The sequence below is a fragment of the Triticum aestivum genome, chromosome 7B (genome assembly GCF_018294505.1).
Source record: "Triticum aestivum cultivar Chinese Spring chromosome 7B, IWGSC CS RefSeq v2.1, whole genome shotgun sequence".
Lineage (NCBI taxonomy): Eukaryota > Viridiplantae > Streptophyta > Magnoliopsida > Poales > Poaceae > Triticum > Triticum aestivum.
Genome location: NC_057813.1, coordinates 655,017,252 through 655,041,307, shown reverse-complemented (window position 1 = coordinate 655,041,307; position 24,056 = coordinate 655,017,252).

The following is a 24,056-nucleotide window of genomic DNA, read 5'->3' as shown; positions in this document are numbered from 1 at the left end:
CACGTTGACCACGCCACGCCGATAGCACCACGGCGGTGGAAGACGGCGAGGTCTAGGAAGGGGACGACGCGGAGCCGGGGAAGACGCGGCAGTGGATGCCCATGCAGAGAGGAGTACGAGGGTTCACTAGTTCGGCTGCGGTGTGAGGCTACCGTCGCCGCAGAATAACAGGGGCTATGGGTGAGTAGAGGGATGGCCTGGCCAGCGGTGGGAGTAGTATGGGGCGGTGAGGCCTCCGCGACAGCACAGCCGGACACGGGAGGCAGGAGCAGGCGGCACAACCGGCGTTGCTTTGGGCGGCTGGAGCAAGAAGACCAGAGGATGAAAAAGAACTATGGCCGTTGGATGGACATCATATGGTCACTGGAGTATTGACTAAGTTGACAAAGCCCTCCGTCCCCGTCAACTTAGTAGGCCCACAAGTCAGCCACCCACTATGGTGGGTCCCAGCTAGCAGGGGGTATTCATTTTTTTGTGCGTAATAAGGAGGCATTTCCTTGCGTGCGAAGATATAGCTGGTGGGTCCGACCTGTCAGTGGGGGGAATGTTTTTTTCACGAAATACAGAGGCCCTTCCGGTGGGTCCCAGATGTCAGCTGGAGGAATCATTATTTTGCCCGTAATAAGGAGGCATTTCCTTGTGTGTGGCCGTGGACCCAGCTGTCAACCTCTCCATGTACAGTCCACGTCCGATGGAAGTCGTTCCATGACCACGTTGACCAAGCCGCACTGAGAGCACCAGGGCGATGGACGACGGCGAGGCCTAGGGAGGGGACAACGCGGAGCCGGGGAAGACGCGACAGTGGATGCCCACGCGGAGAGGAGTACGAGGGTTCACTGGTTCGGCTGCAGTGTGAGGCTGTCGTCGCCGCAGGGCCTGGCTAGCGGTGGGGGTAGTAGGGGGCGGTGAGGCCTCAAAGGCAGCACGGCTGGCCACTGGAGGCAGGAGCAGGTGGTCTCGCCGGCGCTGGTTTGGGCGGCTGGTGCAAGAAGAGCAGCACTTGAAGAAGTAGCAGGACCGTTCGATTCAAATCCAACGGTTACTGCTGCTACAATCGTTTGTTGACTAAGTTGACAAGTCTTGCGTACGCGTCAACTTAGTAGGCCCACGGGTCAGGCTCCCAACCGGTGCGCCCCAGATGTCAGTGGGAGGAATCATTTGTTTGCGTAATAAGGAGGTAGTTGATTGTGTTTCTTCCAGGCCAGCGGAGGGAGTAGGATGGGCCGGGGAAGCCTGCGCGGCATCACAGCGGGCCACAAGAGGAGGGAGTAGGCAGTCCCACCGGCACTAGTTTAAGCGGCTGGAGCAGGAAAATCAGAGATTGAAGAAGCACGTCGGCCGTTGGATGGACATCCAATAGTCACTGCTGCTAGAATCGTGTGTTGACTGACAAAGCGTTGTGTAAACAAGTCAGCCTCGAAATTTGTGGCGTGTAAAGCCCATTTGCTATTATTTTTATAGTTTTTACTCATTTTCTAATTCGTATGGAATTTATTGCAGCCTGTTTTCCATTTTAGAATTGCTTCCCATTTTCTAGTGAGTATCACGGTTAAAAAACATTAACTAAATATGTGCGAAATTTTAAAAATTCGCAATTTTTCCTGGGGAACAAAATATTCTTAATCCAAAAATTAGTAGCCATACTAAAACAAATTTAAAAATAAATTAGTACTCTGTCATGTTAAATCCAATGAAATACTATAAAATATCAGTGAAGAACAAAAACAAAAAAAGAAACTAATATCCCATTTGCTATAATTTTTTTGGAATTTTCAACCCCTTTGATATAACTTATAACAGACACTGACCATACTCTTTGGCCAGGCCGGAATGCATCCCTCCTCGTCTTGAAAGATTTGCAGCCCAGTAAGTCGAAGAAAACAAATAGGCCTAGCTTGGGTATTCTTCAAAAAGAAATACTGGGCTACCTATTTTCCAAAAGAAAAACCTGCTGGGCTGGTCATGTTGTTAGACGGGCCACAGAGATTGCACAACCCAGTTTATAGCCTGCTCCTCCGAATTACTACTCAAAAAAAGTTGTGCAATTCTGTTGTTAATTGACTATACATTAAAAATGATGTGGGTCCTAGATATCAGCAGGGTGGATTAGAGTAAAAAATGAGGGGTGCATCTAAGTAGTAAAAGAGGCGCTGGCTTGTGTTCGGGAGTGGACCTGGTGGGTCCGTACTGTCATACTCACAACTACAGCTCTCTCCCGATTCACTATGTTGACAGGGACCGTTTCGAAAAAACTATGTTGACAGGGCCGGACGGCGGCGCCGTGGCGAGCGCACCAAGGCGGAGGATAAAGTGCTGTCACCAATGTGCTGGGCTGGGTTGGACATTCTTATTGAAAAATAAAAATGGACCGGAACTATTTACGACGTTGACTACGATTTGCATGGGTCCGCTGGTTGCAGGAAGAAAATGTTGGGAGAAAGAAGACTGGTCGCTATCTTTGCCTAGGAATAATATCGACTGAATGTAACAACACTATCATAGGAAATAATATCCTCCTGTTAAATCATGAATTTAAAGAACTGGTGCATGAGCATTTAGCTTTATTTATTTATTTACTTATTTATGTTTAGGGGACCATGAGCATGTACCTGGGCCGGATTCATGTGAGAGCCTCCCTTCCAGTTAATTATGGGCTCCTCTATTAGGCCTTCATCAGTGGGCTGCATGTTATCAACAAGTGGAAAATGTGTTCCGTATGAAAAATAGTATGCGTTACGTACGGTACGGGGCACTAAGGATCGAACCATGCAAGGACTTCCAAAACATTGTGTTTGTCGTTCTAACAACACATTTATTCAACCAACAGACGAAATTAAATATACTACTGATTGTACATTGAAAACAGCAGCAGCAGCAACCAAGGCTGGGGGTGCAACAGAAGTAGTAAGCAGGCCAGAAGAGTGAAGATGCAGCTCTCTCTTTCAAACCAAACATCATCCATTATTACAAAAGGGCTACCAAAAAAGAACAAGTGTATGCATCAAACTAAATAAAGATCCTACTACACCAAGTGTATGCATCTAACTAACTGGCTCAGTTAGACGTTACTATTTATTAAGCTGTGGAGATTGGCTGATGGCTTGAACCAGATGGGTGCTTGACGGGGGAAACTCCAGCCAGCAGGTCGAAGTCTGATACTTGCGATCCTCTCTCCTACTTTGGGCTGCAGAGCGTGGCGACACATATCAGGGTATGGTGCATGCAGAGACGCATGGTACGCTGTGTACACATAGTTTTGCCTGATGAACGAAACCGCGCTGCCATCATGATCCTTGCCATTGGTTATCTCCTGGTTAATCAGATAATTCAGTCCAACAAACAGAGAGCATGTCCAAGGCTACTTACCAGCCTCCAATCAAAAATCCCTGAAGGCCCAGAGAAGCTGGGATCCTGCTCAAAGACCTTGCAGTGACTGTGATTGTATTCCGCGAAACAACACGTCTGGTACGTGCGAACGATCATCAATCGTTCACCGTCGTCTGATCGAGCCAGGAACCACCTGCAACTGCCATGCCGCTTTTCTTTGAAAGGTTCTGGGATTAGGAAGGCTAGGGACACCAGGCGGCCTACATCATCATATCAAGTTGGAGTCAAATAAAAAAGGGCTCTTGATGTAGTCAATCTTAAGAACAGCATGTTATGAGCATGAATATTTTTTTGGTAAATGTTGACAGTAATATAAGCAAGCCATCATGATATCATAGGAAAGTAACATACTGCTATAACAGCCGTTTGTAGCGATGACTGGAGTAGGCCAGCAATACGTCCAGCCATAGAAGGAGTCAACAGCGTAAATGAAGCCCTTGTGTTCAATGGCATCAAATAACCATGGAGGATGTATGATCCTGCGATGGACGTGCAGATTTATCCACTTACCGCAGTGACCTGTCAGATAGGCGAGACCACGGTTGAAGAACGCAATTAGCCTGAAGTCTTTATAATTCACAGATCTTGTGGGAACTTGGGAGATTACAATCTTGAGCAAATCAAACTTGGTATCGTGTTCGCTACTGTAAGATTCCGAGTATTCTAGGCCACGGTGCCAAAGCAGTGCAGTGTTAATCGAAGGAAGGGGGATCAATCACCGGGTGTAGACCTCCACGAGCATCCAGCTGCCGCGACCATCAACGAGCACCATCCAAGACGTGTTCATGCCGACCCAGTACATACCGTTAATGTAGTTGAGGGTGACGGGGATCGGATCGCAGTCAAGGGGGTTGATGCTCGCCACCCTACGATCGTTATGCTGCGTGACACGCCGTTTCTAAAGATCAGGCGGCATCAGCAAGCAAGGAGCTGGCTTAAAAAGCTCTAGCATGAGGGCTTTGAGTAAACGGTACAGCCCCAACGAGCACGCGGCGAGCGGCATGGTACTGAGATTGTCCACACGTGAAACAATGATCTTGATTACCTCTATGGGGAGCGAATTCCATCCACTCTTTCGGTGGATGCTACTCGGTTCTGCCATTGTTAGTGCTTGGGTTTCGGACGAGGGGAGGAGGCGCCTTAGCGGGGATGGAAGATTGGACGAGATTATGTGCGGACAAAGATGGAGAAGCGAATATGTGCTGCGGGAAGTGGACAGGTGATGATGCCTATAGCATGTCGCTTGACTTACGAGACACATACCAGCAGCGTAGGGTCATATCGATGCCAGACAACTTGCTTGAGTGATCACAGTACTGGTACTCCCTACAGTACCTACTACTATGCCCTAACTTGCTTGAGTAGAGTAGTAGAGTAGGACTCTGCTCTACTACTAGCACCGAAGGAGTAGTATATTCTAATCTAAAATAGTTACAAACTTCAATGCCCGAGCGTGGAAAGACTACGAACCGTGCTAACTCCAATCCCCAGCAAACGTTCGCTGGGAGACATGGCAGTTGCAAACGCCCGCGACGCAGTTACAGTACGTGTGTATGTCTTAAAAACAGGCCACTGTCGGATGGAAATCTGATGGTTACGTGGGATTCGCCAGGATTGAGCTCATGCCGAACAATCGCCAGATATCATTACTAAAAAAAGGTTAAAACACCCGGGGCAATAACTTGCACTGGCTGACCACTAACAATGATACTAACATCCCGTCAAAAAAATATAGTGATACTAGCATAGTTGTAAAATGGTCAAAGACCGTGCTACATGGTGTTTGGAATTATTTGCAAAAAAATAGCAAGATGCCTGTGCATTGCACGGCACACCATCATCACGAACTCGGTTTTTTCTCTGCTCCTACTCCTATACAAGACTCAGTTGGTGATGATGGAGGCGAGGAGGCGTGTTCAGCCGGGTGTGCAGCAGACGGTGCAGTACTATTCGATTTGTTATAAAAACAAAGAAGAGTAGTAGAGATACAGATAAGAGTAGAGATAGAGACTTAGGGGGGAGCACGAGGTTGTGGGAGATAAGGATGAACGAGGCAAGGCCTTATCTATAAATGTGGAGAGAGGTGTGGGTATCTTTTGTAAAATTGTCATAGTTGGCTTTCTATCCGTCAGATATAGATCGGATGGTCTATATTACAAGATTTCAGGCACACCATCATCACCAACTTGGTTTTCTATAAGAGTAGAGACTAGGGAGTACTAGTAAGGACACCATCTACTGCTTCATGTGCTACTCCTGCGCTCCATTCGGCGGCCGCAACGTCCCCTACAGCCACTCCCTCCTGCGCTCCATTCGGCGGGCGCTGTTGAAATTTGGGGAGCACACTCTCGCGACTACTGGCAGCCACGACTTCATCGACGACGACTTCTTACCCGACCTCGGCAACCTCTTCCTCAACGACATGGGCGACAACCTCAATGCCAACGGTGCTGCTCCCGTTGCACCGTATGTGTTTCTGTCCTTCCTGTTTGAAATTGTGGTAGAATTCATGTTTCTACTCTGTATCCTACTACTATGCTAGTCCACATGACTAGTTTCATCTCTGTTATTGCCGTCATGATTTATTTTGTGCTTATTCGGATTAAAACTCATAGTAACTTGCTCATATATTCAACTGGCGCAACGTCCCCTACAGCCACTCCCGTTTCATGGATGGCCTGGTCGATGCCTCCAAGGAGCCCTTCGTCTACTGCTATGAGTGCCCGATGCTGTTTTGAGGCTCGCCGACGGACATGGTGCATCACCTCATGGATGCGTGCAACGGTCACTACTAGTCCTTGGCAGAGAACATCAAGTACAAGACGTGCTACCCGTTCACCATGCCGGAGTTGCTAGAGGATCACCACCGCCTGCTAGTCTCGGAGGAGGATGGCAGCGTCTTCCTCTTGATCATGGGCACCGGCGAGGCCCGCGCAGGCCGCCGCCCCGTCTCTGTAGTGTGCATCAGGGGCGATGCCGCTGACGCTGACACTTACACGAGGCCAATGTACGTGTGCATGCTCAGTGTTACTACCCCTCCGGGTCACGTGGGCGGCGACACCGGCTACATCGAACTGACTTGGACTGTGTGGAGCTGGGACCTTCCCGCCGATGTGGACATGGAAAACCCATGGTCTTATTTACCCGCCAATGCGGTGCACAGGGACTCCAAGGAGGTTCACCCGGACATACGCATTATCAAGTTAAATGTTGATCATTAGGCTTGCTCAATGTAATCCGCTGTTTAAGCATGTGGAGACTTCCATCCATGATCTTGCTCTATTAGAGTATGACGCATGAATAAAAGTGTATCCGTTTATGGTTTAGTCTAGAATCTTCCATGTATGAACTTCTACTACAGTACTGGTGAAAGACTTACTATGAACCATTTCTTACATCTCCTCTACCCCTTCCAAGTCATCCTAATTTAATCCCTCTGTCTAGGTGCATAACGGCATGGTTAATACTTAATAGTATAGCCAACGGTTGAGTACAGGAAAGTGCCATGTCATCTGTAGCCAACATGTATAACAATCAATACTCAAAAACTAATTCTTAAAGATCATTTCTTGCAAAGCACAATAAGTGTTATTTCTTCACAAGTTTTGGATGCAGGTTGAACAGTTGAACGCTTTTGTTTTCAAAAGATACCTTTTATCTATTTCACCCGGATGTTTGTGAGCTCTCGAGATGAAATAATATCCGAAGAAACCTATCGATACCCGTTACACATGAGATGACCCCCACATCCTTTGTCAAAATAAACAACTCCCCGATCAATGCATTTCACTCTTCCGTGCAACGCACGGGCACCTTACTACTATAGATTAGTACGACCAAAAATTGAACTAACAATATATATAGTACGATAAATGCTGATGCATGTCACCTAAAATTATATCATTGAAAACTATGTTCAAATACGAATCCAATGATATAGTTTTTGTTGACATGCACTAACATTTTGTCCGTTAAATCTTCTGTCAAATTCAATGGGGGACTAATAAACCACAACCGATGTAGTACAAGTGTAGAGAGTGGCGCTGCACGGGAGCCTCACCCCGCTCGTGGCGCGACGGTGAAGCCGTCATATCACAAAACCCAACCTGGCCTGGTAAAATAAACGAACAAGCAACCATCAATTCCCTCCATCTTTTTTGCATTTCATCTCTCTGCATTTAGTTTCTCCAGTTCATCTTGCACACTCGATCCCTAGCTACTACTCCTAGTATCCCTAGCTACTACTCCTAGGGCCAGTTCTTTTGGTGGCTTAAAAAATAAGTCGTCTCTTCCCCAGCTTTTCCCATAAGACTAGTCATGGTGGAGAGTAAAATTAAGGCGCCTCTCATTTATTTGAGCTTCTAAACTACTACTAGTACTCCCTTCATTTTTATATACAAGGCCACAAACTCAAATTACAGGTACCAAGATAAAAATCAATGTGCTTTACAAGTCAATTTATTTTCTCGTTTACCGGGTTAATTAATAGGGTGCATGGACATTAGAAGAAATTGAGTGGCCGTGAGAGAGGAAGTTGATGAGTTTGTCATTATCATCCACTACAGCATGCTAGTAATTAAGCCATGGGTTACTAGTACAAGGAAACATCATTAATATTTGTCTCGATTACTGTTGGTGGCCTTGTATAGATGCAAAATGTATTTTTTTATAGTGGCCTTGTATACAAAAATGGAGGGAGTACCTCCGTCCTGGTTTATTCGTCACCATTGTAATTTGTGGTAAATTTTGACCAAAGATTTAACTGATAAAATGTTAGTGCATGTGACATCACAAACATTTCATTAGCTAAATTTATGATCAAAATTTGACATAGATCACAATGGGGACCAATAAACCAGGACGGAGCTAGTAGTAATGGGATTACTACTAATCTAGAAACCTAAACGAACTGCCCTTGGTACTCCTACTAGTAGTACTAGTACTCAAGTTGGAATTCCAATTGCACGACACAACTTGTTAGGCAAAAAATTCGATACAGGGTGTAGGAAGCGGTTTGGGAACTTCCATGCCTTTCTGACTAGTGAGATACTCCGTACAAAGTACGATAGAGAAGGAAGCTAAAAGTAAACAATCAAACGAGCATTTTTGCATTTGTTTTGCATTGAATCGTTTCACAAGCTTGACTAGTGTTGTTTTTCTACTTTTACAAAAACCGCAGCGTAGTGTTAAAATGTGCATTTGCCCGTACATGAGTAATAGTAGTACTCCCTCCATCTAGGTGTATAAATTCTTCCCTCCTTCTTGGTCACAGTGCACAACCAAAGATGACTTATTCACCAGGACGGAGGGAGTAGCACAGTCTACAATCATATAGAGAGAGAGACGTGTAGTGCGATAGTATATAGTACTAAAGTTTGTGTTGTATGCACCTACTTACAAAATGCATACGGATACACAAGGTTTCCAAACTTTCACTCTAACATACTTAATTAAGGACGCTAATAATTCCCGAACATTCGGGATTTATCATTTGCATCCCAAAACTAATGAGATCACCTTACGAAACTAAATTATACTCCTACTAAAAGCCACGGCACTCGCAGGAGCGCTTGCGGCGCGCCACGAGTGCCCTGGTGCGCGGCCATTTCCCAGCGCACCGACACAATGCCTCTTCCTCAGCCTCGCAACTTGCGAGGTGCTGATTGGCGGCTTGCCGGCGGGCGAGCATGATCTCACCGGTGTGGTGATCCGGCGCCAGCAGGTACTCCTCCTCGCTGGAAGCGTGCACCCGGTCCATGTACCGCCAAGCATAGATGAGGCGCTTGGGCCTGACTACACTCATGGATTTGGCACGGGCGTCCCCCGCCACCCTCACGGCCCTTGCACGAGCCTTATACCAAAGAGACAATTTCTTGACTCTCTCAGACGCGACATAGACCGGCCAGGCAGCTTACCCCGCTTCTCTTCCTCGGCCTTCTTCTCCGCCTCTATTTTGGTGTGTTCTGCCAGAGGCAAAGCCTCCCACGTGTCGACATCCATTTCTTTCCAAAGCTCCTCAAGGCTGGGGGGCTCGACGGACGGCGCGGCGTTCTCCTCGTAGTGGGGAGCCGACGCGTCCTCCGACGCACGTGCTGGCGATATTGGGAACGCCGACGCATCCACCTCGACGCGTCACGGCGAGGAGTGGAACACTGACGCAACCCCTCGACTAGTGGCGGCGAGGAACGAAACGGTGACACGTGACCATCCGAGCGGTGCAGCGAGGGGCGCCTAGGGCTTGGGAGGGGCGATGCTATGGTGGTCGACGTGAGAGGGAGGGGGAGGAGATAGCAATGAACGTGAGCGTTCTTCCGAATGTCATGGGAGGCGCAGTATTTATAGCGAGCAATGGCACACCTAGATAAGATATGGATTGAGCTGCACTGACTTAACTGCAGGTCTAGTTGCGTCACTGACATGTGGGTCAGACCCGTGTTGGGCCCATATGTCAGTGGCCCAATGCACCTGCAGTTAAGTAACTAAAGCAGTGTCCCGGAAGATATGTTGCGTTATTAACGTAACAGCTACGTGGGGATATTTGTTGGAGTAAATTACGGGGGAGGGAAGGGGTGGAAATATTGCTGGTCACAACGGATTGGACGAGCGTGGGGGGAGGAGAGTCATGCATGCAGATTTTTTCCACACAGGGTGTAGTGGTGGGACCGCCGGAGGGAGAAGGAGAGTCTGGCAGGAATATTGTTTCACACATGAAGAGGAAAAGATTTGGAGACGAACGGGCTTCCTGTAGGTATTTGAATGGTGCATAATAAGTCATCTTGCATGTTGGTCTAGGTATAATCTCAAGTCATTAAAAACATACACGCCCCACACATGTTCATATTTCAAGGTGCACTAAATTATTGCATGCGATGATTAAGGCTGGCCATAATGGTGGTATCTTAGCTGGTATCATGCACACGGGAATAGCAAACATGCTGATCTGGCAAAGAATTAAAGAAGAGAGGGGGGTTAGAGTAACTAGTGTTCATGCATGCATTAGTAAACACATTTTTTTGTGAAGAACGGCAGCATTAGTTGAGTACTTTTGCGGACTACAAAAACTATCCACCGCCTCTATCTTGCTAAGAGTAGGTGAAATTTTTGAATCGAGCCCTTTAAACTAGAAGGGAGGTAGTAGTGCTCTAATAGCTAACCTTGTTGTGATGACAAGATAGGACATGGCACACACCTGGACGGAGGAACTAGTCTGCATTGTGCATTTAAGTTTTGTCTGAAGTCAATGTACCTCTACTTTGACCAAACTTATAGAAAAATGTATCAACATTCACAATGTCAAATCAATATTTTTATACTCATGATAAAACGTAGTTTTTATACTCATTATAATCAGTATTGTAGATATTGATATTTTTAGTATAAATTTGGTCAAACACTTTGCGAACGGTTGACGGAAGTAAAAAGGACCAGAGGGAGTATCATGCATGCGGAGTAGGCAAATTTTTTGCTCATTTATAGCCGGTCAAAGTCTCAAAGGGCGCGACCGCGCAAGGTAGGCGAAGGTCGTGGGAGGCACGATAGTTGACGGAATTAAGTGAAGTTACATCCACGCGCCGGCATGGCGTGCGACTAGGCAGAAGCTATACCGTTAGGCCTACGATATGGGTCTAGTAGACATGACATCTAGTGGGTCCCGCATAGTTCTCGAGAAACTTTGGAGGCTTGCAGCCGTTTATCCACCGGGCAAGCCGGCAACCCCACGCCGTTTGCACGCCCTACTCGTCCCCGTCTTCTACCTTACAACAGTTTGCTCCTAGTCGTCCCGTCCTTTCACATAAGTTCGCTCCCAGTTTTTTTTGCGGGGTACAACAGTTCAACTTCTCCTAACCCTCCTCCAAAATTCATGGCCTCCCAAATCTCCAAGGTCGCCGCTGAGTACCATGTTAGAGCCATCACCGGCGATGAGTTCATCATCATCTACACACATGGATCCGCGACGGTGAAAGCATGGCTTGCTCACTTCCTACGCATGTTCAACAGTTCAACGGATGAGTGGGTCGCTGGGCTAGATGTTTGCTACGTCTTGACCTTGTGTTGGTTTTCCCCGAAGAGGAGAGGATGATGCAGCACAGTAGCATAAGTATTTCCCTCAGGTTTTGAGAACCAAGGTATCAATTCAGTAGGAGGTCACGCGCAAGTCCCTCGTACCTGCACAAAACGATAGCTACTCGCAACCAACGCGATTAGGGGTTGTCAATCCCTTCACGGTCACTTACGAGAGTGAGATCTGATAGAGATAATATTTTTGGTATTTTTGGTATAAAGATGCAAAGTAAAAAGTCAAAGCAAAGCAAGTAAATAAAGTGATGGAGATTGATATGATGAGAATAGACCCGGGGGCCATAGGTTTCACTAGTGGCTTCTCTCAAGAGCATAAGTATTTTACGGTGGGTGAACAAATTACTGTTGAGCAATTGATAGAATTGAGCATAGTTATGAGGTTATCTAGGTATGATCATGTATATAGGCATCACGTCCGTGACAAGTAGACCGAAACGATTCTGCATCTACTACTATTACTCCACTCATCGACCGCTATCCAGCATGCATCTAGAGTATTAAGTTAAAAACAGAGTGACGCCTTAAGCAAGATGACATGATGTAGAGGAATAAATTCATGCAATATGATAAATACCTCATCTTGTTATCCTCGATGGCAACAATACAATACGTGCCTTGCAACTCTTTCTGTCACTGAGTAAGGACACCGCAAGATTGAACCCAAAGCCATGCACTTCTCCCATTGCAAGAACTACCAATCTAGTTGGCCAAACTAAACGGATAATTCGAAGAGACTTGCAAAGATAACTCAATCATACATAAAAGAATTCAGAAAAGATTCAAATATTATTCATAGATAAGCTGGATCATAAACCCACAATTCATCAGTCTCAACAAACACACTACAAAAAGAAGATTACATCGAATAGATCTCCACGAGAGAGGGTGAGAACATTGTATTGAGATCCAAAAAGAGAGAAGAAGCCATCTAGCTACTAGCTATGGACCCAAAGGTCTGAAGTAAACTACTCACACTTCATCGGAGAGGCTATGGTGTTGATGTAGAAGCCCTCCGTAGTGGATGCCCCCTCCAGCGGAGCTCCGGAACAGGCCCCAAGATGAGATCTCGTGGATACAGAAGGTTGTGGCGGTGGAATTAGGTTTTTAGCTCCGTTTCTAGTTTATTGAGGGTACGTAGGTATATATAGGAGGAAGGAGTACGTCGGTGGAGCGTCAGGGGTCCCACGAGGTAGGGGGCGCGCCCAAGGGGCGCGCCCTCCACCCTCGTGACCGCCCCTGGTGCTTCTTGGAGTAGGGTCCAAGTCTCCTGGATCACGTTCGGTGAGAAGATCACGTTCCCGAAGGTTTCATTCCGTTTGGACTCCGTTTGATATTCTGTTTCTTTGAAATACTGAAATAGGCAAAATACAGCAATTCTGGGCTGGGCCTCTGGTTAATAGGTTAGTCCCAAAAGTAATATAAAAGTGGATAATAAAGCCCATTATAGTCCAAAACAATAGATAAAGTAGCATGGAGCAATCAAAAATTATAGATACGTTGGAGACATATCAGGCATCCCCAAGCTTAATTCCTGCTCTTCCTCGAGTAGGTAAATGATAAAAAAAGAATTTTTGATGCGGAGTGATACTTTGGCATAATTTCAATGTAAATCTTCTTAATCATGGTATGAATATTCAGATCCGAAAGATTCAAGACAAAAGTTCATATTGACATAAAAATAATAATACTTCAAGCATACTAATCAAAGTAATTATGTCTTCTCAAAATAACATGGCCAAAGAAAGTTATCCCTACAAAATCATATAGTCTGACTATGCTCCATCTTCCCCACACAAAGTATTTAAATCATGCACAACCCCGATGACAAGCCAAGCAATTGTTTCATACTTTAAAATTTTCAAAAAAAATTCAATCTTCACGCAATACATGAGCGTGAGCCATGGATATACCACTATATGTGGAATAGAATGGTGGTTGTGGAGAAGACAAAAAAGAGGGAAGATAGTCTCACATCAACTAGGAGTATCAATGGGCTATGGAGATGCCCATCAATAGATATCAATGTGAGTGAGTAGGGATTGCCATGCAACGGATGCACTAGAGCTATAAGTATATGAAAGCTCAACGAAAGAAACTAGTGGGTGTGCATCCAAATCGCTTGCTCACGAAGACCTAGGGCATTTTGAGGAAGCCCATCATTGGAATATACAAGCCAAGTCCTATAGTGAAAAATTCCCACTAGTATATGAAAGTGACGAAATGAGAGACTCTCTATCATGAAGATCATGGTGCTACTTTGAAGCACAAGTGTGGTAAAAGGATAGTAACATTGTCCCTTCTCTCTTTTTCTCTCATTTTTTTTATTTGGGCCTTTTCTCTTTTTTTTATGGCCTCTTTTTTTCGTCCGGAGTCTCATCCCGACTTGTGGGGGAATCATAGTCTCCATCATCCTTTCCTCACTTGGGACAATGCTCTAATAATGATGATCATCACACTTTTTATTTTTCTTACAACTCAACAATTACAACTCGATACTTAGAACAAAGTATGACTCTATATGAATGCCTCCGGCGGGTGTACCGGGATATGCAATGAAACATGAGTGACATGTATGAAAGAATTATGAATGGTGGCTTTGCCACAAATACGATGTCAACTACATGATCATGCTAAGCAATATGACAATGATGGAGCGTGTCATAATAAACGGAACGGTGGAAAGTTGCATGGAAATATATCTCGGAATGGCTATGGAAATGCCATAATAGGTAGGTATGGTGGCTGTTTTGAGGAAGGTTTATGGTGGGTGTATGATACCGGCGAAAGGTGCGCGGCATTAGAGAGGCTAGCAATGGTGGAAGGATGGGAAAAAGTGCATATAATCCATGGACTCAACATTAGTCATAAAGAACTCATATACTTATTGCAAAAATCTAGAAGTTATCAAAGCAAAGTATTACATGCATGCTCCTAGGGGGATAGATTGGTAGGAAAATACCATCGCTCGTCCCAGACCGCCACTCATAAGGAAGACAATCAATAAATAAATCATGCTCCGAGTTCATCACATAACGGTTCACCATACGTGCATGCTACGGGAATCACGAACTTCAACACAAGTATTCTTTGAATTAACAACTACTCAACTAGCATGACTCTAATATCACCATCTTCATATCTCAAAACAATTATCAAGCATCAAACTTATCTTGGTATTCAACGCACTCAAAAGAAAGTTTCACATATCTTGAATACCAAGTATATTAACATTAAGCAAAATTACCATGCTGTTAACGACTCTCAAAATAATCTAAGTGAAGCATGAGAGATCAAGTTTCTTTAAAACAAATCCACCATCGTCCTCTAAAAGATCTAAGTGAAGCACTAGAGCAAAAATTGTCACGCTCAAAAGATATAAGTGAAGCACTATGAGCAAAACTATCAAGCTCAAAAGATATAAGTGAAGCACATAGAGTATTCTAACAAATTTCAATTCATGTATGGCTCTCTCAAAAGGTGTGTACAGCAAGATGATTGTGGTAGACTAACAAGCAAAGACTCAAATAATACAAGACGCTCCAAGCAAAACACATATCATGTTGGTGAATAAAAATATAGCTCCAAGTAAATTACCGATGGAAGTGGACGAAAGAGGGGATGCCTTCCGGGGCATCCCCAAGCTTTGACTTTTTGGTGTCCTTGGATTATCTTGGGGGTGCCATGGGCATCCCCAAGCTTAGGCTCTTGCCACTCCTTGTTCCATAATCCATCAAAAGAATTCACCCAAAACTTGAAAACTTCACAACACAAAACTCAATAGAAATCTCGTGAGCTCCGTTAGAGAAAGAAAACAAAAGACTACTTCAATGTACTGTAATGAACTCATTCTTTATTTATATTGGTGTTAAACCTACTGTATTCCAACTTCTCTATGGATTATAAACTATTTTACTAGCCATAGATTCATCAAAATTAGCAAACAACACACGAAAAACAGAATCTGTCAAAAACAAAACAGTCTGGAGTAATCTGTAACTAATGCAAACTTCTGGAACTCTAAAAATTCTACAAAAATAGGAAGTCCTGGAAAATTTATTTATTGATCAGCAGCAAAAAGAATCAACACAAAAGCACGTTCGTGTAATTTTTCATAGCCAAATTCGTGCGCGCAAAGTTTCTGTTTTTCAGCAGAATCAAATCAACTATCATCATAGGTTATCCTATAGGTCCTACTTGGCACAAACACTAATTAAAACATAAAACCACATACAAACAGAAGGTAGATGGATTATTTATTGCTAACCAGCAAGGATAAATATTGGGTTGCCTCCCAACAAGCGCTTTTCTTTAAAGCCTTTTTAGCTAGGCATTGAGATTTCAATGATGCTCACAAGAAAGACAAGAATTGAGGCACAAAGAGAGCATCATAAAACATGTGACAAACACACTTAAGTCTAGCATACTTCCTATGCATAGGCATCTAATAGGCAAACAAATTATCAAGGCAAGCAAAAACTAGCATATGCAAGGAAGCGGAAAGGAACAATAGCAATCTCAACATAACAAGAGGTAATTTAGTAGCATGAAAATTTCTATAACCATATTTTCCTCTCTCATAATAATTACATGTGGGATCATAAGCAAATTCAACAAAATAGATATCACAAAGTATATTCTCAACATGATCCCCATGCATGCAAAGTTGACACTCTTCCAAGATAGTGGGATTAACATTAATTAAAGTCATGACCTTTCCGAACCCACTTTTATCAAAAATATCATAAGATTGAACATACTCCAAACATGTGGTATCTACAGTTGACACTCTTCCAAACCCACTTTCAATATTATTGCAAACACTATTATCAATCTCATATTCATCATGGGGCTTAAATAAATTTTCAAGATCATAAGAAGATTCACCCCAATCATGATCATTGCAACAAGTAGTAGACATAGCAAAACTAGCATCCCAAGCTTAGGGTTTTGCATCTTATTAGCACAATTGACATCAAAAGAATTTATAATAAAATCATTGCAATCATGCTTTTTATTCAAAGATCTATCATGAGTCACTTCACGGATTTTAGGCAAAACCTTATAAAGATAATCTAGTGCATCCAAATCACTAGGAATTGGTTCATCATAATTGGATCTCTTAAAAAGATTGGCAAGCGGATCAGAATCCATAGATATTGGCTTCATTGTTTAGGAATAAATACCCAACTATTTCAACCAAACAAGCAAACGAGCCAAGTAAGACATAAAGGCGAACAGAAAAGAGAGGGCGAATAAAACGGCAAGGGTGAAGTGGGGGAGAGGAAAACGAGAGGCAAATGGCAAATAATGTAATGCGAGAGATAGGGATTGTGATGGGTACTTGGTATGTTGACTTTTGCGTAAGCCTCCCCGTCAACGGTGCCAGAAATCCTTCTTGCTACGTCTTGAGCTTGCGTTGGTTTTCCCCGAAGAGGAGAGGATGATGCAGCACAGTAGCATAAGTATTTCCCTCAGTTTTTGGGAACCAAGGTATCAATCCAGTAGGAGGTCACGCGCAAGTCCCTCGTACCTGCACAAAACGATAACTACTCGCAACCAACGCGATTAGGGGTTGTCAATCCCTTCACGGTCACTTACGAGAGTGAGATCTGATAGAGATAATATTTTTGGTATTTTTGGTATAAAGATGTAAAGTAAAAACTAAAAGCAAAGCAAGTAAATAAAGTGATGGAGATTGATATGATGAGAATAGACCCGGGGGCCATAGGTTTCACTAGTGGCTTCTCTCAAGAGCATAAGTATTCTACGGTGGGTGAACAAATTACTGTTGAGCAATTGATAGAATTGAGCATAGTTATGAGGTTATCTAGGTATGATCATGTATATAGGCATCACGTCCGTGACAAGTAGACCGAAACGATTCTGCATCTACTACTATTACTCCACTCATCGACCGCTATCCAGCATGCATCTAGAGTATTAAGTTAAAAACAGAGTAACGCCTTAAGCAAGATGACATGATGTAGAGGAATAAATTCATGCAATATGATAAATACCCCATCTTGTTATCCTTGATGGCAACAATACAATACGTGCCTTGCAACTCTTTCTGCCACTGAGTAAGGACACCGCAAGATTGAACCCAAAGCCATGCACTTCTCCCATTGCAAGAACTACCAATCTAGTTGGCCAAACCAAATGGATAATTCGAAGAGACTTGCAAAGATAACTCAATCATACATAAAAGAATTCAGAAAAGATTCAAATATTATTCATAGATAAGCTGGATCATAAACCCACAATTCATCGGTCTCAACAAACACACCGCAAAAAGAAGATTCCATCGAATAGATCTCCACGAGCGAGGGGGAGAACATCGTATTGAGATCCAGAAAGAGAGAAGAAGCCATCTAGCTACTAGCTATGGACCCGAAGGTCTGAAGTAAACTACTCACACTTCATTGGAAAGGCTATGGTGTTGATGTACAAGCCCTCCATGGTGGATGCCCCCTCCGGTGGAGCTCCGGAACAGGCCCCAAGATGGGATCTCGTGGATAGAGAAGGTTGCGGCGGTGGAATTAGGTTTTTGGCTCCGTTTCTAGTCTATTGGGGGTATGTAGGTATATATAGGAGGAAGAAGTGCGTCGGTGGAGCGTCAGGGGGGCCACGAGGTAGGGGGCGCGCCCAGGGGGGCGCGCCCTCCACCCTCATGACCGCCTCTGGTGCTTCTTGGAGTAGGGTCCAAGTCTCCTGGATCATGTTCGGTGAGAAGATCACGTTCCCGAAAATAATATAATAGTGGATCCATTTGGACTCCGTTTGATATTCTGTTTCTTCGAAATATTGAAATAGGCAAAAAACAGCAATTCTGGGCTGGGCCTCCGGTTAATAGGTTAGTCCCAAAAATAATATAAAAGTGGATAATAAAGCCCATTATAGTCCAAAACAATAGATAAAGTAGCATGGAGCAATCAAAAATTATAGATATGTTGGAGACGTATCAATGTTGAGTACACCATAGTCCTGGAAAGGGAGAAGATTCTAAAGGAGGCAGAGAGGAAGAAGCCCGACTTGATACAGGTTTGCATACATAATGTTTTCTTGGTCTACCACATATGCCATGCCGACGTTGAGTGCTAGGATTTTAAGAACTTCCTCAAGGACGAAAGAGTGAAATTCGTTACTATAGACTTTAGGAATGACAGGGATGTCCTGTGTCGGATAGGTCTCGTTGTAGGCCAGCCCTTCGATCTCCAGAAGGCAAGCCTGGTGTCCTCCTCTCAGCCTTCAATGCTGACCCCGGCAGCAGCCATGATTGATACTTCGTACGCTAAACTGAAGAAACCTCATCATGAGTTTCATCATGCATGGGAGTGGAAGACATTAGATGAAGATCAGATCATGTACGCAACAATGGATGCCTACCTTTGTTTAAATCTACAAGGGTTGGATGAAGAAGCAGAGCCCAGTGTCCGGTTCAAGCAAAGAAGCGTCGGCGAAGAGGAAGAGGAAGAGGGACGAGGACGAAGTCGAGGACGTGGACTCGGACTCCGAGTAGGTGGCAGTGCCGTCGCTCATGCTGGTTCTACTGCAGTGTCAAACGGACTAGTTGCTTAGTTTATTTTCAAGGGTGTGTTGAGCTGAGGCCCCAGCAGAACTATGTTTATGTTCTTTCTCGTTATTTGAACTATTTAATACGTACAATAGTACTAGTACTGTGTCTTACTACTGTTCTTCTTGCAGTTGGTACTACTGCTCGTATCTTCGTGTTTCTAGTGTACTTAATACATTCGTACTAGTAGTATAATTTGGGTCAGACGGTTTGTGAAAGAAGATCGACGGAGCGAAGGAAGAAGCCCTTCTAGCCATCCATGTTGCATCAAACGGCTCACAAGAGTCGACTGACCCAAATTGCTCCTTCAGATTGCAAGATCCATGTGGCATTCAAGGTCTTGAAGGTAGATTCCGCGTCCGTGCCCGGTTTGCAGGCTCGACGCACGCGCGACCGGCTTCCGCTGCGACAGCCACCATGCGTGCCTCCTCCGCGCGGGCGGAGACGACAATGACACGCTAGTTCCTCCTTCCCAGCGTGCTGGAGCACACGCTTGTCCTCCTCTTCGTACGTTGCATGCATAGACGCGGCTCCACCAGCTGCTCACGTGCTTGGCAGCGTGGCGCCATCGCAAAGAGGGACTGCAGACAACGTGAGCGGGCGAGCCTTCGGCTTCATGGTACAGGGATGGCGGCGACACGGTGGTGATGGGCGAGAATTGTTGGCCGGAGCAAGCGGGCGCCGGCAGGCGCAACGGCGGCGGCGGCATATTGATGAGTGCGTGTATGGGAGCTTACTTTAGTTTTATATAGGGTTGGTCAAACTTAAAAGAAAACCGTACTAGTACACGTAAACATTAGAATTAGGCAGCGCTTTTATTAGTTAGTACCACACCCACGATACGGAATCTTGTGCAAGCTAGCGCGTGAACCGTGGTCGCGCGGTCGATCGAACGGTGCGTCACCGTGTCGTGCTCGAAGGACATCCACTGAACCTTTTTGTGTGTGTGAAAACAATTCCCGAATATTACTCAACTTTTTTTTCCTAAAAAAGTTCTTGACGCTACAATATTTCCATATATTTGAATTTAGCTCCAGTTCGTGTTTATTGGATTTGGACGTTTTAGGTGCGCCCTAGTTTTTTTTAATACTGATTTTGTGTGTGTGACTGTGAGAGAACGTGTGTATGTGTCCATATGTGTGTTGTGGCGGAAGGGCAATGTGGAGACGGTGTGCGTGTGATAGAGACATAGAGAGGCGTGAATGTGCAAATGATCATGCATGAGTGAGACATAGATAGATGCCGATACATTGTGTATACATGAGAGAACGGTCTTCTAGTTTACTTGTGTGTGTGTGTGTGTGCGTGCGCGTGTGTGTGTGTGTGTGTGTGTGTGTGTGTGTGTGCGTGCGTGTGTGTGTGTGTGTGAGAGAGAGAGAGGAGCATCCGTAACACAACAACCATCTCTCTCGATTCGTCCGTCCCTCGCACGATCGCATGTAACACATGCATCAACGCGCACATTTTGACACCCTCACCCGGCCCCTGCCCACCTCAAGGCCCGCACAATCTCTTCGTGAATACCCATTTCTCTCCTTAGGTTTGTTTTCTCTCAATATCTGACACACACACACACACACACCCTCCCCCGAGCACACAATTCATCCCCATCCAAGGTTATATGGCGACCACTCTCGCTTGTGCTTCTTTGCACCCCAGCATGCACACACCTCAATCTTCAAAGAGGGCATCAAGGAGATCGAAGACGGCTACCACACAGCGCTAGAGAATGCGGGGCCATTTGGAAGCAGGAAGATGTGACGACGGCCTACTGGCTCCTCTCCCCACCCTCTCTCTCACACACACACAAAATTACCAATCCCTCTCTCCCCCGCACAAAATTATCAATCCCTCAACCCACGAGATCGTTCCCCTCTCGTCCATGTTTTTCCAACTCTCTCATCAAACCTGTTGTCTCTTCTCCTTCCACGTATACAGAATCTATATGCACACGCATCTCACGTATATTACATGTCTCCATCTTTCTCACAAACCTAACTTCTTCCTCTCTCTTTCTCTCTCTATCTTTCTCTCTTTGTCTCGTTAGGTTTGTCTCCTACTCTCTCATCCACATACATACAATTTTTCCCGCCCTATCTGCTCCATCTTCGCAAGCTCTCTCTGCATGTTTCATTCACACATTGGGATATGTTCAAAATGTTGCTTCTATATTGGCTGATGTAGACTTATGGTTGGTTTTGTTGCATCCTACAAAGTAATAACTATGAAATGCATTTAGATTCTCATTTGGCTGGGATTATGTGAGTTTGAGCATGTTGTAAAGTACTATAGACCTTGTATACATCTTGGAATTCGACAATGATTGTAACTATTGAATTGTATAGACCATTACATTCGAAGTCGGTAGCCTAATATATTTATTTCACAATTTCAACAAATGATTAGTTCACTACAAACTGAGAAAACAAATGTGTACTCCCTCCGTTTTTATTTAAGTCTGCGTATTAGCATTGGTCAAAGTCAAGTTTTGTAAGCCCTCCGAAATCTTATAACAAAAAATATTAACATATACAATAACAATTAAATATCATTAGATTCATTATTGAATGTACTTTCACATCATACATATTTGTTATGGTAAATGTTTATATTTTTCTATAAACTTGGTCAAACTTTAGAAAGTTTGACTTTGGTCAAACCTAATATGCAGAGTTTACTAGTACTACTCGCTAGTTGCTTAGCCGAATCTCTCAACACGCCACACGGGGAGATCAGTGTCACAAAATTTTGAGATCGGCGGGAAAATCTCCCGCGACCCTGATTCGAGCAGTGGGAAGTTACCATCATAGCCTTCGGAATAGGCCTACGGATGATGCTTGGTAGGGGGCTATTTTCGTAACTTCAGGTTCACCCTACCCAGCCAACCCCACCCCGGCACCCAGAGTGGTACACCTGAATATTCCCCATTTTTTATCCCCACCGAAAATAGACTTCTCCACGGCACCGCAGCCTTCGTGCTCCTCCCCTTATACATCGACGCACTCGTCCACTGCAGCGCATCTGCCTCATCGACGACCTCGTACGCCGCACTAGAGCCGGTCCACCGTCGTCATCGTACACGGAGCCTCTTCCCCGGCGCCGTCTTCCACGGTCTCGGATCTGCTTCCCGGAAGCCGACGCCAAGCACAGAAGCACCACCATCGTGGACAATGAACTGACTCTCGTTGCCGACCATGACTCACAGAGGCCGCCGCGACCATCGTTCTCCTCCTCGATTGGTAATGTGTGTATTGAATCACTTAGCAGTACATGTGCAGTTCCAATTTTGTTCATACCTACCCTTCAAATTTCCTGGGTGCTATTATTCCCGTAAAAGTAATTGGTTATAGCCTCCATTGTCCAACAGAATATCAGCTTGTAATTGTGCGTCGCTCCTGTATCGTGTTTTGCTTGGATAGGTTTTTCATCTGCAACCAGTAGTGTGGCAAATGATGGAAAGTTTTTTAGAACTAGCAAGATGCCCATGCGTTGCACGCATCAAGATGCATTTGTATGAATAGTTTATCTTGTGGGAGAGGATGAACGAGGGAAGGCCTTATTTGCAAATCTGGAGAGGGCTATGGGTATCTTTTTGCAAAATTCCCATTATTGCAGGATGGCAGGCACACCATTATCACCAACTCTGTTTTTTTATAAGAAAAAAAGTATAGAGAAAAAATGTATAGAGAAAAAAAAGTACACAGTAGAGAAGTAGAGATAAATATTAAATATAAAATAAATATAACAGTAGAGAAGAGAGTAGAGATAGCAGATACGTCGGGAAAGGATCGCGCGTGCGCGGGGAAAAGCGGCCGGGCGTGCGCTAGTTTTCGCGTGCGGCGTCCGGCGCGCTTTATAAAATCCAACGCCCTCCCACCACTATGTGCCTCGCCACCGCTCTCTCCCCGCTCTGTGCCTCGCCACCGCTCTCTCCCGCTCTTTCTCGCCTCGCCGCCGCCGCGTCGCTGGAAAACTAGGGGATAGCACGGCGTCCGCGCGCGCCCCTCCAGCGGCTTCTCCGCCGAGATCCGGTTCCGTGGGATGTGCCTCGGCCTCGGCAATTTCGACACCGCCAACGAGGCCGCCCACGCGTACGACGCGGCGGCGTGGCGCATCTGATGGCCTCATAGAACATTGAACTTCCCCAACGTGTCGATGCGGGAGCGGGCGCAGGAGCTCGCGGCCTCTGCCTCGGCTTAGCACCGACGAGGATCGTCACGACAATGGGAGGCGGGAGCACCGTCTCGGCATCGCCGAGATGGACGAGGAAGCCATGGCGATGTGGCGCCAACGCTTCCCACAGGACATCATCAACAAGCGCGAGTTCTATGCGCAAAGGAGGGAGGAGAGGGATAAGAGGAGGGCGGAGCGAGACGTCTATCGCGAGGACAAGCGTAGGAGAAAAGCGGACGCTCAATTCAACATGAGGCTAGGAGCAGCGTCGCCCTGGGAATCCGACGACGATCGGTATCTTCACACCTACAGTCAGACGTCGGAGGAGGACATCACCGAGGAGGAGTCGTATGACGAGGAGTAGTTGAATTATCTATTTTTTATCTATCAATGCTTAGAACTATCATCTACTCTCTAGTCTCTCTACTTCTCGATCTCAGTATTGTAAACGCTTTTTTAAAGCGCCGCGTGTTGCGATTCTGTTGGAGATGCTCTAAGATGGCAGGCGAGTGCTTTAATGTTTCCCACAAGATGCGTGAGTATTACTAGTAGTATATTTTTCTTGTCATGTTGAGATTTTAAAACCACGAGTGCGAACATGCAGAGTAGCAATGAAGACCAAACACGGGATATTGGGGACATCTTCAAGGAGCGTGGCAAGTTAAAGAGGAGTTGCACCGAACCTGTAAAATGAGCTTTGGTAAGTAACACCCTTTCAATTACTTTCGTTTAGCCTCGTGTTCTTCGATGTGTATAAGTTGTATTTTCTGTTTCTCTTAAGCCTCGTGTTCTTTGATGTGTAATAAGAAGAGTCTTAATCGTCCTAATGCTTTCATTTTTAGCT